The sequence below is a fragment of the Canis lupus genome, chromosome 13 (assembly GCF_048164855.1).
Source record: "Canis lupus baileyi chromosome 13, mCanLup2.hap1, whole genome shotgun sequence".
Taxonomy (NCBI): Eukaryota; Metazoa; Chordata; class Mammalia; order Carnivora; family Canidae; genus Canis; species Canis lupus.
The window spans coordinates 31,542,822-31,560,418 of NC_132850.1; the positions used below are offsets into that span (position 1 = coordinate 31,542,822).

The 17,597-nt window shown below is 37.5% G+C and overlaps 1 long non-coding RNA gene across 1 annotated transcript; it reads left to right on the forward strand.

Annotated features, from left to right (window-relative positions):
* Positions 1–1,227: 1,227 nt before the first annotated feature.
* LOC140602191 (uncharacterized) lies at positions 1,228–2,188 on the forward strand. The gene is made up of 2 exons (XR_012005163.1): positions 1,228–1,447; positions 2,022–2,188. It is a non-coding gene; the product is annotated as an uncharacterized lncRNA (long non-coding RNA).
* Positions 2,189–17,597: the final 15,409 nt, after the last annotated feature.

Genomic DNA, 17,597 nt, shown 5'->3' on the forward strand with positions numbered 1-17,597 from the left:
CGTTGTTAGGTTATACAAAGAAGAAGAAGGCATATAATTTATAGTGGAGAAGGATTTTTAAAATGTTCTTAAAAACTATGTTAACATGGATTTCTCCCTGACTATACATAGCCATTCATCCTGGAGATTTTAATTAGCATCTAATAATTGCTAACAAATTTAAGTATAAATTAGCTTTCAGGAAATATCTCCCTCTTTAAAAGAGCAAACTGTATTCTAGATTTTGGAGGGGTTTTAATATTTACACTTAAATATATTTCATTTTAAATAAATTTCATTTTATTTGTTCCTTCTTATTTTTCTGTTTTTATGCAGAAAAGTTATGCTTATTATACTCCAGAGTCTGTGATTTTCAGCTGCTGCAGCAAACAACCACCAAGTAACACTTTATCTTATATGTATGCATTTTCAAGTAAAATTATTGTTCTGTTAAAATCATGTAATCCCAGTAAACCTTCACTCTAAAGTGTTTTTGTTAAGAAAGGTGTATCGCACCTGGCTTAAATTGGCAAGAACAAAGCCAAAATAGGAGAAACATCAGCTTGTTACATAATTAAAAAAAAAAAAATTACTCAGCTCAATTACTGTTGCATGTGCTCCCACACTTAAGTTAAAAATCTTTTAAATAAAAAATTTCAAATTTGGACTGATATTCCCAAGCAATGTCAGAGCCTGGGGGTGGGGTGGGGTTACTCCATCTTACAATGACTGAAACACAAAAGAAATGTCTTCAATACTGCTGATCTGAAAATAGTCTTTCCAGAATAAACTTTTTTTTTTTGCAAGGAGCTGAAAAGAATAGGCTTTTTTTTTTTTTTTTTTTTTTTCTTAAAATCAGGCTTTTGAAAGCCCCTGTTGCTTGCTATGGTCCATCAGCATTGGCATTTGGCATTCCATCTGTTCCTCAAATAGGCCTAGCTAGGCATTCACAAAGTCATCCTCTCTTCCTAGGATACTCCTACCCCTTCTGCTTACCCAACCGGATCTGGGACCTTCTCTTTCCTCAAGTGTAAACATCATCTTGTCCAGACATCTTCACATACCAATCAGTCCAAAGTAGGTTCCTGGTTAGTCTCTGCAATAACACTTTTTCTTCACTGTACTTGACATAATGTATGCATAAAACACCTCATCAAATTTAGAATGCCAGCAATTGTTAGACATGCCACTGTATTCCATATCACAAAGGGGGGGGGGGGGAAGGTGCTAATTAAGCTATGACACTCTCTTGATTTTAGGATATTTCCTGATGTCAGAATATATTAAAAGATAAAGGAAAAAATGTGTGCCTTAGAATTGATGGGACATCATCTATGTGCATATAGATCTGTGTCTCTCTGTGGTCAAAAGTGTGACAATCAAGGGCAAGAACCATTTCTGTATTGTTTACTCTGCAGGCCTAGCAACCAGCACATTGTCTAGCACATCGTCCATGTTTAATGAATAAGTAAGTAGATGGCCAGATGGCCACGAAGATAGTTCGTTGTAAAATAACATGTTATGTGAGAAGGTCGGATTCTCATTCACATGTCCATTTTTTTCACACTCGGAAATGTGAGCATAAATCATGATAGTAAAAGATAAGAAATAGGAAATAAAAGGATTTCCCAGAACCACTCCTCTTAACAAACAATAACCTTTTATAACATGGACCTAAAGTCTACCCATGTTTACCTCTAGTTCAACTCACTTCGTAAACTTTTTGAATCTGATATCAAAAGGGATCAGAAGGGTCATGTGGTACAACTCCAGTTAATTTCTGGAACCACATACCACCCCATTCGTACAAAAGGAAGATTAAATTAGACAATCTCTACCGTCCCTCTGATGTATTAGACACTTAGTGGTGGAGAATTTAACATCTTACAGTGTGTACGTTCACTATCTAGTTGACATTGTCTGCGTTGTCTTAAAAAACTGAAGAAGAAAAGATTATTCAGCCAGCCAATATTTAAACTCACATTGGCCTCTAGATCTATTTTTCATATTAGCTACATTTTCTTTTTTCTTTTCTTTTTTAGCTACATTTTCTTAATTACTGGGGCATGTTTTACCTGGGAAGTGAACATCCGATGCTACTGTAGCCCCAAAGCAATTCTCCACAGAAGCTGAAAAGAAGTCTAAACACCTATTTTAGCTTATAGCATTATTGCCTTAGCAAAATAAAAATGCTCTTGGTGAAAATCCAGCTCTTACTGAAATTATCATTAATGTTCTTTAGGTTTTACTACATATGGGTATAAAAATACATATTAATAGGAGATCAAGTAAGTTGTAGTAACAGCAGAAGGTGTGTGCTTTGGCATCCTCTGTAATGATGTATTAATTGCTCTGTGGCGGTATGCCTCTCTTTCTCCTTATTTTCAGTCCATAAACCATGACCTCAGCTGATCTAGGACAGTAACAGAGGCAATGCCTTGCTAACATAATGAGGACAGCGCCAGTGAAGCTGCCTGGAAAAGATTCCAGGTTACTGGACCGGTTCGACTTAATGCTAATTTGGGCATAGAATTATCTTTTTAAAGCTCTTCAGTATTCTTAGCTGAAAGGCAAGATGACAAGTACAGCAATTCAAGTGTTACTGCTCCATTGCTTTTTCGCTAGGTGTGAGACAACGCTTTGCCCTGTTAAATCAAAGCAAATAATGTTACAGAGTCATTTCCAGATTTATAGCTCAACCCAGAAGGTTGATGCTTATTGGGAAGTTTCCAGAATTGGATCAAATTTTCAATTCAAATGAATAGAGCGGCTATGCGTCCCATGCCTCATAAATCTCCAAATTTAACTTCAAGCCTGTTCCCTTCCTCCAGATGGCTGGGGGGAAAGAGGGAGGATTAGCAAGCAAACCCAAAGAGACACACTTCCTGTGTACTCAATAATGTTTCCCTCCCAACTAGCTTGTATTGAAGTTAGCCTTACTAAACAGAAATTACCCAGATAAACAATACATTTTAAGTATGTGGACGGTTTTAACCCCTTAGGGAGTGCCCCTTCATAAAGCCATTAAACTAGAGGGGTTTTTTTTCCCTCAAAAATAAAAGGTTAGATGGACAGAATCAACAATGAAAAAATCATTTGCCCGAGGGTATCTTGGGTCCCTTCTCCTCCGCTATAAGCCAGTACTTACCTTCACAGGGATGGCTTGTGTCCCCACAAATCAGAGACCTAGCTCAGGCCTTTGGGATTTTGTGGGGTGATGAATGACTTCTCTCCCCCTTACTTCATTCCCCAGGGGAAACATGTGTTAGGCAAAGGCTGAAGAAAGTATGAAGGGAAAAGGCAAAGCAAAGAGGAAAGAGAAATCCAATATGGCCTTTTTTCCTCATCCATCTCCAAATCTTTTTAATATCAAAAATATGTCATGAGGATACATATATGCATTAGATGGAAGTAGTAGACAGTGAAGATATGCAAGAATATTTACAAAAGATTTAATGCTTACTACTCACTTTCTAGACTCTTCTGATGACGTTTAGGTTTTACAAAAGCTCTATTGATTTTTTCTATATTTGTTCACTGTTTTTATTTTACCTACCTTTCACCCATCATCATCATATCTTTATAACTCAAGCAATCAGAGCCTCAAATCAAGTGGAGGAGATTTCCTCCTGAAGGAGTGGAATTTCACTTTGTTTTTTCTCAGGAGATCAGAAGGCATCAGAATTCCCTCAGCTCACTCAGATAATCCTCCCTTTCTTTCCTTTACCTCGTTCTTTATCTTCTCTTCTAAACTTTTGATTATTTCTCCTCCATCTTTTCCATCTCCAAGATCTTCATTGATCTCAGAACACTGTGTCTCATGAACATGGCAGGTGGTAAAAAGGTATGTGTTGGAGCTGACTACAGGGCAAAAAGTAAAAATATCGCATGTTTACAAACACATGGACCAAAGGGGATGCCATATACATCTTGTTATCATGTATGTTGGTACAACTCCTTCGGGAAACTATCTAACTCTACCTATTAAAGTCGAGCATATGCATACTCCCTGACCAAGAACTACATTAATAAATATGCAACAGAAACTGCACCAAAAGTCATATAAAAGAATGTTCAGCAACATCGTTCATAATAGCCAAAACCTGGCAATCGCTCAGTTGTCCTTCATCAATAGAATGGATAAATTCTACAACCGAATATTATATAAATATTAGAAGAAGTTATTGCTTCACATAACATGAGTGAATCTCACAACCATAATATTAGATTAAAGCAAACAAAAACAGTGAGTACTGTGGAGAGAGAAGTTTCAAGAATGGGAAAAAATAACTCATGAAGATAAGTTAAGATAAAGGACTCTGATTTCTCCACTGTAAGAAAATGCCCTTTATGCCCTTTCTTACAACTCTTCAAGGTCTAGCACTTGAATAAACTTTGTTTACCTCCTGAATAAGTCCTAAATTTTCCCTAATTGCAACAGCTCAGAATCTGACCTATTCCCTGAATGATCTGACGAGCATTGAATCTAACTAATACAAATCATTAGGTAATACCAGTCGACCTCCCAAGTCAAGCTTGAAACTATGCGTGGTAATAAAATGATAAGTACAATATACAGTAATGAGCTAATAATTTTTAAGTGGAGAGAAGGAGAAGGCAATCATCATGGTTATATCGTATCCAAAAATATTAGAGGAATAGCAATCATACATATACATTGATTCTGACTATCTTCTGGCTCAAAGTAATGGGCTAAAACTTCCTGAATTTTATTCCCCTAAAAAAAAAAAAAAAAAAAAAGGTTGAGAGGATAACCGTTGATAGATAAAAGTGGGAATGGCGATATGATAATGATTGCTAACATTAATTAACTCCAGATGCCTGTGTTTATCCACTGTTATTCTAACTCCCCATCATGCAGCACTGGGGTGTTATTCTATTCATGCAGGGTCCACACTTATATTTACATATCTCAGTGTGTCATGCTTGACCTTTTTCAACAACGCTGCAATTTTGACTTATGCTCAACTTACTCTAACGCCAGATCGTGCTCTGACAGAAAGTTACATGATAAATAATATAAAAAGTTGGTCATCAGAGTAGAATACAATATTGTATATGAGAAAAATTAATTTATGGTTTATTTTTATGACTGTGACTGTACTTTGCTATTATTCAGATATAGCATCTCAGTCCCAGTCTAACCCAGGACTGAGATGACACGGACAGTGTCTTCTATAAAAAGCCCATGAGGACACAGTGGGTGTGCTGGCACACAACACATTCTTGAATGATGCATATTATGAGGCTTATGTTGTGAAAGAGCCACAAAAAATTTTAATCCTAGAATATAGCTCTGCCCACTACAATCTCCCATTCTGCAGTTTAGGATATATACCAACTAATACTGACATTAATCTACCAGAAAATATTTTCAAAGAAAGTCTGCTACAATACATAATATATTTGCACACTATATGCTTGTGTAGCCAAAGCCAAATGGAATTGATTTCTTAAAATTACCATGAGCTGGCTATATCCATACCACTCCTATACGTCACTAACACAGAGAATCAAAACAAGGTCAAAATTGCTTTGACGGTAAAAAATTTTTCTTTTTCCAATATCTTCTGGGTCCTCTAGGTTACAAGTTGTTACTCTAAACGGTAAAACAAGAATCATCTTATTCATGTTTTTCCAATTCCCATTGGCAGATACACTTTATTCTTAGAACTAACAATATGACCCTTATTTAATAATCCTTGTTGTGTAGATTAACCCCACCCCCTTGGACTTCATTCTGCTTTCCTAACTTTATTTTCCCATTTCCTAATTTGTTATGCCTATTTTAACTCTCTCATCATATTGCTGGTAGCTGGGTAAACCATTTTACATTCTCTTCTGGAAAACAGCAGTTGTGCCAGTTGGGGTCCTCTGAGAAGAAGATGGCAAGATGTGATTAGGCATGTAAGAGACTTTTCCGGGGGAATGCTGGGGAAAAGACAAAGAGGAGACAGCAAAAGGAACCAGGAAGGGGCCTCTACTGTAAGATGCAGACAGGACACTTCTGAAAGCAAAGGAGAAGGAACCTGGGTTGGGGAAAGAGTCTCTGGCTGCAAGGCAGGTCTGTGATAGCTTCAGCCAGGTGAATGGGGAGTTGCTGAGCCAAAACTGGTCTTTAGAAAGGTCCTAGATCCCAGTACCATGCAGCCTTTGGCCAGGGTGGCCCCAGTGGCAGATCCTAAGGGAGGGTGGCTTCGGCTCTTCCTAGCTATGCTCCCCTAGCAGGTGCCCCTGAAGGAGACGTCAGTGGTAGGTCTCCATGGCCATCACAGCAGTATAGACGGGAAAATAAATACACGGGAAAATACTCCCAGGCCAACACGTCTTTGTCATGTCGAAGCTGTGACACTAATTCTGTCCAAACACCTACCTCCTTAAACCTAACATTTTCACTTGTCCAGGTTAGAGCAGATGAGAATCACATACTGAGATGTACAGTGGCCAAACCATGTTTGAGTGCCTCCCCTTCATAATAGACCAAAAAGAAAAAAAAAAAAAAAAAAGCCCCAGGTTGTGACTTCCTGACACCTGTGATATTGGATTTGCTGGCAACGTGTAATTGTTTCAGCTATTTCTCCTGTTTGGTTCTTTTTCACTGTGCCACGCAGCAAGATAAAATAGGAAGGGGATCTCAGGTTTTGCTTTCCCTTCTGTTTCCATGGACACAAGTTTAGAATTTCATATGAAAGTCAAAATCTGTCACTCTCATTAAGTCTGCTCTTGGAGCTACTTTGCTAACAGCTTAGACTAATGCAGTAAAATAATTAGAAGCCAGCAAAGAAAACACACACACAACAAAGGGAAATGAGCCCCTTCGCAAAGAGGAACGACTGGTGGGCGCTGTGGAGGGAGCCTGTGTCTAGGGCAAGGGGTGAAAAGGCAACAGAGTGCTTACTGGACACAAGTGTTGCAGAGTCTGCGATGAAATCTCGGCATGCAGCGTGGATGTAGTTGGCTTTTAAGCCAGAAACAATAGAATTAATGTTCCTTTTAAACAGAATGCATCCTAATGGTTAGCACCATACCCGCCTCCCGCTGGCTCTTACACAAACATGTGAATGTAGCCGCAGAACAGTTTCAAGAATCTTGCCATCAACACACTTGCCATTCAAAAAAAAAAATTCCTAATTATCTTCAGCCTAATTGATTTTGGCTAGTTTACTATTTTGCATGCCCCAGCTCTATGGAGCCCTGTCGTATCATTCTCATCACATAAGGCTTACTAAGGCCTTACTGTGTGTGAGGGGCCCTGGCAGGCTACATTTACCCAGAAAGAACCTGAGGGAACTTTGTTCTAAGGTGGTATTATATCCCAAAATATAATTTCCATCATATTCAAAACTATAAATTTTTAAAACCAAAATAAGGAAGGAATTACTAAATTATAAACAGCTCCTCATTTCCCTGGGAGGATTTATTTCAATAATATCACAACACTAAAATGATTAAATTTGTGCACTTAACCCTGTCGCTGAAGTGTTTGGTGTGGAATTGGGTTGTACTCTTGTTACGAGCTCCTACATTCAGAGCTGTCCACCTGATTAGGTCGGACCCACCCAAGATAATCTCCTTTGTGAATAATCTAAAACCTAATAATAATAAAGAACCTTCCTTCCATTTCTGAAATCCCTTCACTTTTGCAGTAGGATGTAACCTAATCAGAGAAGTAAAACCCATTATACTCACAATTCCACCTGCCAGCAAGATTTGGGGATTACGCGGGTTATCTACACCAGGGGCTGGGAATCTTGGAGGCCATCTTAGAAGTTTGCCTACCACAGATGAAGACTAAATCTTCTCTTGATAGATAGTGATAGATTTGTATCACAATAATTAAATCATAACTGGATTTATTTGTCAAAATGCTATGCCAGATGAGCATCAATACGTATTTTTAGCTAAATTTAGGAGCTCCCATACATATAGACTTTGATTGAAGGTAGCCATGGTAACTGGAAATTCCATTATAGTCTTAGTACCAGAAGTTTTTCCCTCTATCATCCCAATCCTGAGAGAGCGTGCTTATGTGTGTGGGCACCCCTGGGGTTGAGGGTTAGGGGATGTGTTTTTTCTAAGTAGAAAGGTTGATATTTAAAATTAATCAGAAATATATCACCAACAAATGTTCGATGATATTTTTAATGTAAGAATCACTTCAACATTTCTTCTTCAGAGAATATGAATGATTTCATTCTCCATATGAATATGAAGATATAAATAAATATCTTCTGTATACCATATGTATAGGGTATATGGTGTGTGTGTATGTGTGTGTGTGTATTTTCTAGGCAAGTTTGAACACTATTCAAAGATTGGTCTTCATTTTAAGTTAGACATTTAACACCTCTTAGGCCAAAATTACCTCTCCATGGGGAATCTCACTCTAACAAAGTTTCTCTGACATAAAATTTCCTGATCTAGGCAGTGGAATTCTGTATTAAACTAAGCAACATACTTTGCAACAACCTTTCAAATATCACAGTCAAAAGCCCATGAAGAATTATTTTCAAGACCTATTGTGTGACAGGCACTATTCTAGACTGTGGAAAAACAGCTATTTTCTAAAGGATAGTTTAAGCAAATAAAAAATAACAATAAAATAAATAAAATCTTTAAATAATAATAATAATAACAAATAGGAGAGTTGCAGGTAATGACACATGCTATGAAGAAAATGAAACAAGCTGATTGAACAGGACTGAATTAAGAGCAGAGGAGACAAGGGGAGGTTAATTTAACTTATTTATGAAAAAAGTTCTCATTGAAGCATTTACATTGTAAGTGGGATGACAAAAAATGAGACCAGTTAAGAGAAAAGATGAAGACAAGAGCTTCCAGGTAAAGGGATCAACAGGTGCAAAAACCTATGGTAGAAACTATCTTGGTGTGTTCAAGGAATACAAAGAAAGCCAAGTGGTGCTAGAGTTCCATGGAGGGAAAAAAAGGAAGAATGAAAGTCAGGTCACGGTTTTTTGTTTCTAGGTACAATTGGTAGCCATTGTAAGACTGATTGGAACTACGTTGCTTTTAAAAAAATCACTCTGGACGCTGGATTAGGAGTGGTATTTGATAGCACCCACCCATATGTGTTGATTATCACTGAAAACACAAATGCATAACTTGTCGTAGGGAAACACTTGCTTTATTTTCACTGTTTAGTATTTATTTTTGTTTTTAACATATCTCTCAATTAGCAAGATATCTTTCTATTTGGCATAGATCTTGTAACAGTTATTTCTGATTAAAACCTTAAAAGGAAGTGTCAAAGAAATGTCATAAATATTTTTCTCCACTGGCTGTTATTTTAAAAAACCCAAAGGAAATGTGAACTCCAAACTTGTCCCTTCATCAGTGTGTTCTTTTTCCTCCATTAATATGCTATGGTTTGTTATTTTAGAGTTGCTAAGGAGTACAAATATGATATTATGGCCATCATATTCTTAAGCAGGAAAACCAACATTAGTGCACCTATTTGCAGTGAAAAGGAGTAAGATTTTTTCATGATAGAGGAAAGTCAAATTTGACAGGACTCTTCTTTTCTTCTTAATAACCTGTTTTCAACAGCTATTAAACTAGCTTTCCCAGCTATATTTTGGTATGCATGAACACACGTCCAGTCGATCTCCCCAACAAACCACCATCATTTTGTTCACTTTAAGTGGTTAGGATTTTAAATATCTAAGCAACTTACCTTGCAGTGCTAAAACAAAACAAAAGAAAAAAACCCAAACTAACAAAAAGACAAGAATATGAGTAGATTTCAAAAGATTTTCACTCCTTCGAGCAATATAGAAAATGGAGCCCAGGAAACCTAAAGTCAAAAGTCAGGAGCACCAGGGGTATTCTGATTTCAGTAATGAGAGACTACATAATGAGAACAAGTTCTATGGTATAAATGCTTCTACTAAAGGCATTGAGGAACCAAGAGAGCAGCGAAGAGGACCCAAGAGAAAGCAGAAACCCAAAAAGAACAATTCTGCATTAGAGGCCATTTTTTATGTGTGTTCCAGTACCAGATAAAGTGATTGAGAAGCTGAGAAACTTAGCTGGAGAGCTTTTGCCGGTTGGCCAGAGCTTGGGGGACAAAGTTTGGGGCCAGGGTCCACCAAGGAGGAGAGCCTGGGTGAACCCTCCTTGCTTTCTGTTAAGACCCTGAAAGATCCATCTCATGGATGAATCCAGAATAGACAGGCCTTTAAAGGATTGCAGCACTTTAAAGTTTACAGCACAAACGTATCATACTGCAAACTCAATCAGAAGCCTGACAGAAGAAGGTGGCATTATCCAAAACCTCAAGTTCTTTTTATAAACAGTTGCACAGAAATACAACAAAATACAACCAAAAATAACCAGGCACCAGAGAAATAAATAATATAAACTTAAAAGAGCAGAAGAAAGAGATGATAGATAGCAAGTAATAATGACATTTTTTTAAGGTTTTAGACTTACCAGACACAGACTTTAAAATAACAATATTTACAGGTTGAAGAAGATAAAAGCCACGATCAAGAATTTTGGCAGAAAACTAGAAACTATCATTAACCAAGAGACACATCGAAGCTCTATAAGCTTCATTGAAAAACACAACAAGTGAACTTAAAAATGCAATGGATGAGGTTAACAACAGATAAGATGACAGGAAGAGAAAAATGTGACATGCAGCTTAGAAATATTCAGAATAAAGTGAGACAAAAAAAAAAGTAAACATATAGCTGAGGCCATGAGAGATTCTAACATATAACAGGAGTCGTAAAAAAAAGATACAGAGGATTGGGACAGAAGCAATATTTGAAGGATAATGGCTAAAAAGACAAAACCAAAGATTCAGGAATTCCCACTTAATTGGTGCAGTGTAAAAGCTTTCTTTCTGAAGCAAGACCCAGGACACTGATGCCCCCATTAACACCTTTATTTCCCACTGAGTTAAATATTCTAGCCAATAAACTAAGGCCCACCAAAATAATAGAAGCTTTAAGAATAATAACAAAGAAACACAGCTGGCATTGTTCTCAGACAACACGATTATGTGAATAGAAAATCCAAAAGAATCTATAGTTAAATTATTAAAATTACTGTACCTACTTCAAGCTGAGCCACAACTACCAAGTATTGGCTGAGGCTCTGGCGCTGATTCAGATTGTACCAGGCACTGTGGGGGATGAAATGGTTAAAGTTTATCCTTCTTTACCAAGACCTCATAAACTATTTAGAGAGGACTATGGACACAATCTGTTGCAAAACAGTGTCTCATCTATTCCTTTGGGCGTTTGCTCATTCAGCAAAGGGATATCGGCTTCCTGCCTACCGTGAATTGAGCGTTTTTTTCTGAGAAGCTAAGAAATATAAAGCTGAATAAGACTTGTTAAATATTTGAAGGATCCTTGTTTAAGGTGGAATCAGGAGCGTTCAAAGAGATAGGCAACAAAGCCTGGCAGAGACAGGGAATGTTTCACAGAGGATGCAGGACCCGAACTAGGCTCTCAGTAGTAGACAGAATTTGGATAGAATCAAGACTAGGAGAGGAAAATAGAAATAAAGACTGTGTGGTCACACCTCCAGTCTCCCTAGACCAAAAGTCCAAAGGAAAATTAGGAGGTGTAAGTATGGTTTTGTTTTTTCATTAAAAAATCCAGTAAAGGAGTCTAGAATTCAGGCAGTATGGCCATGAGGATGAACTGTGGGCTTTTTACACATAAGAAATGTCAAGACATACCCATAATTACCTTTACTCTCCATTTCCTAGTGTTGACAAGTATTCATTGCATATCTATTTTAGGTAGATGAGCATAGTGGTTAGAAGCATGGATTCCAGAGCCAGCCTGCCCGGGTTTGAACCCACCTCACCACTTACTAATTGCAAGCAGCCTAGACACTTTCCTCACACGGAAAGTGGGATAATAATAGTATCACCTCAGAGATCTTTTTTAAAAACCTAAATGAATTAATCCACATTATGTTCAACCAATGCCTGGGACAATATAAACACTGTATATTTCAGCTATAATTACGATGATGATGATAATGACGACGATGATGATATTTTATGTCCAATATAAACACTATGGTAGATGTATTTTTTTAAGTCTCTGCCCTCAAAGACCTTATAATTTATCTGGGGTTCTGGGGTTGGGAGAAGTTGCCACTAAAGCATATGGTGAAGTATATTTATCATCATGAGGAAATGTTCGAATATATTGAGAAGAGAAAAAGGTGGGGGGAGAAGTACATTACAGAACAGAAAATATAATCCCAAATATCTTTGAAAGTACAGAGAGGATTCCAAAAATTGGAGAAGATTCCAGCTACTGCCTCTGGGTACTGGGATCACAAGTGGTTTTAAGAAGTATCATTGGATTATGAACTTGAAAGAGAGGTGGTAGGTGTAGTACAGTTCACAGGCTTTGGAATTGCAAAGAAGTGGGTTTATATCTCAGCTAACCTCTTATCTGTACAACCTTGAAAGAGTTTTTGCTCCCTTTGTTTGTTTGTTTTTAGTTCTCTTGGCCTCTGTTTCTTCATCTACAGAGCAGGGGAGTGCCTGGAACCTACTAGATGCTTTACACACTGTGGTTATTTCTACTGGGTAAAGTAATCTCCTTACAGCATTCGTTGATAGCATTTATCACAAGTCACCCACAATGTCACTATAAGCCCTGTCCACGCCATTGGCTATTCCATATAACCAGTGCTACAGTTACGATCAGTTGGTCTCAGACATTTAAAAAAATCCAGTGATGTCCAAGGCAGCAGAAGAGTGTGTTTCTTAATCATCCAGAAAGAATTCATGTTAGATACCTAAACCTGCAGTGCTGGGTGCTAGGTGGTAGATCCCGTAGACATGTTACTTGTTACAAAGTATGAAATTAATATTTCACTTTTCACTAACATATTCACTCAACGATTCATGACTTGTGTTCACTGTGCTAAGCAATGAGTAAGAAATTAGTTTATCCCCAATTCATTTCTTCTAGCCTCTTACAGAAATTACATTTGGTTCTGCTTGTGGTTTCTAAAGGAGACCTAAAATTATATTTACCTTTGACTATAAATAGTATTGGAATAAGCACAACTCAAATAAATTCCCACTGATCAAATCCTAGCAGCTCCTATATGACATTTTAATCCTACCATGCTGCTTCTCAGCTATTTGTGTTGAGGTATTTCGGGTTCTCTTATTTTAAAAGCCCAGATCAGATCCTGTCTCATATTTTGTCACAGTTTTAGGCAACATTGGAAGTTAAAGGAAAGCTTTAATTTAATCCAAAAGGCTCTTATTTAATAAATAGACTTAATGCCAAGATAACCAGAACTTGAATGACGTAAAAAAGAAAAGATATATATTCTTTTTCTTACAGCAGTTTTCCAGACATTATCTATCTCTGAAATCCATACAGAAATAGAAAAATCCAAGAAGCGTTCCTCCTGTGAAAAGTTTACCATCCGTTTACAAAGATATTGTTCACAGAGTTGTAATAGCAAAAGCTTCAAAACAACCTTAATACATAGTAACAGAAGACTGGTTAAAGGAATATGCAGCCACTCTAATGTTATAGAAAAAATATTTAATGGCGTGGAACGTTCTACAAGATAAATTAGTACATACAAATCAGATTACAAAATAATACTTACAGGACGTTTCAACTCCACCATTCTGACCCAGCTATTTTTGTCTCTGAGAAAAACTTAACCCTGAGCATGTTTATAATACAAACATGTTGATCAGATTAGGCCAGTATTGATAAAATTTTCATCAAGAAATTCGTTCCCAGAGCAAATATCACTAAGCCAAAATATTTCCTTGATCAAAATCGTACAGTAACCATTTACAATATTTTTTCAAATTTCTTCTTTATTTACCTGAGATTATTTCACTGGCATTTCTTATTTTCCATTTATTTTTAAAATTGTATTTCATTCATAAGTAAAGATTTTGTCATGTCAACTTTTACGGATTCCTTTCCATCCTTGTGAGTTTTCCTCTGTGGTCATTATTTTTACCAAGTTAAATATTCCCGGGTGAGATTTTACCGATCTAAACTTTGTCAAGATCTTATTCTTTTTTTTTTTTTTTTATGATAGTCACACAGAGAGAGAGAGAGAGAGAGGCAGAGACATAGGCAGAGGGAGAAGCAGGCTCCATTCCCCGGGAACCCGACATGGGATTCGATCCTGGGTCTCCAGGATCGCGCCCTGGGCCAAAGGCAGGCACTAAACCGCTGCACCACCCAGGGTTCCCAAGATCTTATTCTTCCATTGATTTTTAGCCAGTAACAACTTTTGCCATGTGCAACGTAAGACATAGTCAGTTTTCTTCCATGGGGATTATTTGTAGTCTTTAATGCAAATATTGTATTTATGTCTTGGTGATTCCATATGAAAATTGCAAGCAATTTAATAGAAGGAAAGAAAGGTCAAAGAGAGGGTGGGTGAATGGCAGAGAGAACAGGTGAATGGAGAAGGCAAGAGAGAATGAGAAAAAGGGAAACAAACAAGCAGAGATAGATCAAACACATCTGAATAGTCAAAACAGACTATGATCTGTTTGATCATATGATGACTGGGAGATCAAAATGGTGAGGTAGGACATGACTAAAATATAACTTAATAACACCATCTCTTCACGCTTAATCATGCCAATGTTTTCCCTTAACAGATAAATCCCTGAAAGCCTCCTGCAGAACATCCCTGTATTTCTTACTTTCAACCTCCCTATACACTGACCTGGCATCAGAGAAACTATGTTTTTGCCACATAGCAAAGGATCTCTCTACACGACTGTATAATAACCAGTTAAAATATGTAACATTCAATCCTGTCTTCTCTACGTGCTAAACAGCCTGAAGCTGTTCATCAAAATGAGTGGGCATTTCGACATTAGTCTCTCTGGGATACACAGAGGGTCTGTTGAATGCCTAACACTGCATCTCTCAAAATATAGAAATCCCCATGAGATCAAAGATGAGGCTAAGATCAAGATAGCAGGGAAGTAAAGTGCTGGATGCTGTTCCGCAAGTCAGGGTCAAGGGCATGGAAGTGAATGAAGGGGTCAGGAGGAAAAACACAATGAGGTAGAACAGGGGAAAACAAGGGAGATGTCCCCCCAGCTGATATATTCACTTCTCGTGGCCACCCTGAGAGCCCGGAAAGGGACTTGGTTTCTGTTCTTCTTTGTCCCCAGTCCCCACATATTTATCTTTACTGCCCCAGATTATAACTTAGAACAATCGTGTTCAAAACTCTCACCCCTTTCCTGAAAGTATGGGCTCTTAAAATCTTACGTAAAAGTCTACTTTTTAAAGCAGGACAAGTTGCTGCTCTGAAGCTATCATGGGCAGTGAGTGAAGCAGGGCTGTGGGAGTGGGGGGGGGGTCCCCTACACTCAGGTTCCTCACTCCTCCCCACTCCAAGCATCAACAGTGACCTCAAATGGAGCCCCACAGAACCCAGCTGAACTTCACTGGCTTAGTTAGGCCTTATGTGCTGCCTTCTAGAATCTCTGAAGGTAAATTCTATAAACTATGGGATTTTACGTAAAAATTCTGTAAGGATAAAGATGCCTCAACTTTCACAGAGCCTCACAAGTTGAACCAATATATTACTTTTTAGGGTTTGTTTGCTTGTTGTTGTTTTCTAGCTAAAAATGTAAATCTTAAACATTTCTCTAAAATCCACCATGGATGGTGGAGTCAGTTAAGTGCGTTTGGCTCAGGTCATGATCCCAGGGGTCTGCGACTGAGCCCTACATCCGGCTCCCTGCTCAACAGGAAGCCTGCTTCTCCCTCTCCCTCTGCTCCTCTCCCTGCTTGTGCTCTCTCTCAAAATCTTTTTTAAAAATGTTTTTTTTAATTAAAAAATAAATAAAATAAAATTCACCACAGATTTTTAATTCAGATTATTAAAAATAATGATGACGATAGCTACCAATTAGGCAGCACCTTCTCTTTTTTCTGACAATGTTCTAAGTAGTTACATATATCATGATATTCTCTCAACACTGAGAGGTCAATACTATTACTTCCCCCACTTAGAGATGAAGGAACTAAGACACAGAGAAGTCAACTCACTTGTCCAAGGTCATACACCTTGTAAGTGATGTGGAAATAGAGTAAAATCATAATCTGATACAACTTCCATTTGCAAGAGTTAGAAATTATGCTCGAAACGAAATATGAAAAAGTTTCCTCAGTGATTAAAACAAATTATATGAAATCTTCTTAGTGGTTCACCCCAAGCAATTTCCATAGAGTCATAGAAATTAATTCTCCAGGCTTAAATCACTGAAGGCCATGAAAATGTGGTCTAAGTGATTTGTGATCTTTGTAGGAATCTTCGAATTTTGGTAAATTCATTTTAGATATGAGTAATCTATGACAATAGCACAAGTCTTCCTTTACAATCCACCAATAGAATAAAATAGACTCCAAAATAGATTTCTCCAAACTTTTGCTAAGTGTCACAGGGGAAACTAAAGCAAACGATACTGCTTTCATCAGAGTGTAGCATAAATCAGTAGAGAGTGATATGGGAAGATATTGTGGCTGGATCACTAAATATATAAGTGCAATAGAAGATTAGTAGTATGGGTGGAAATTATCAATGGAAGAGGAGATTTTACCTGGATTTTGGAGAACCTTCAGAATTTCATTAATTTATTTAATAATTAATGTTTGCTGAGTGTTTAACAACAATGACAGCTTTAGCCTTCATTTTGAAGAACTATCATAATCCTATTAATTCATTAAAAACTCAACAGCTATTTATTGACTAAGAATAATAATAACTGACACTGTCCTTGGTAATACACAACTAAACAGGATGAAAGATTCTGCTCTCCTGGGGCTTATATTCTAATGGAGAGACAAATAATAAACACATGAATACGTAAGAAAAATACTGGGTGGTGGCAAAAGTATACGGAGATGATGTGCTCATGATAGTCAGGGTCTGGGCAGCTACTTTAGATTGAGTAGTCAAGAAAAGTATCTCTAAGGAAGTGATATTTAAGCTGAGACCTGCAGGACAGAAAGGGCCAGCATTCTCAAGATGAAAGAGACAGCAAGAATGGATAGTAGAAAAGAACTAAATTGTGGTCACATGCACTCATTCATAGAACAGAAGGAGGGCCAGTGTGGCTGGAATGACCCAGTCAAAGGAGGAGCATTATAAGAAATGAGGTTGCAGTTGTGAGCCTCCTGGAGCAATGATGAATTATATGTAATGAGAAAAACTGATAAGTGAAATAATACTTTCAAGGGATAAATGTTATGGTACAGATAAATATGGACAGCCTCCTATTAGAACATAGAAGCACCTAACCAAGACTAGGAAACGTGATAGTGACTTTGAGCCCTAAAAGATGAGTGGAGTAAGCCAGACAAGGCAAGACTATAAATCATTCCAAGGGAGATTCTAGAATAGCAAATAGGTAATTGCAGCCAGAGCCTAGACTTGAAGGCAAGACTAGGAAGCCATGGCTAGGACTTTCAGTGGTACGTTAAATAAAAGTGATGAGAGTGGATGAACCTGGATACATAGTCAAGGACAAAAATGATAGTCACAAGAACTCAAAACACCCTTAAGTTAATTTTTCTTTT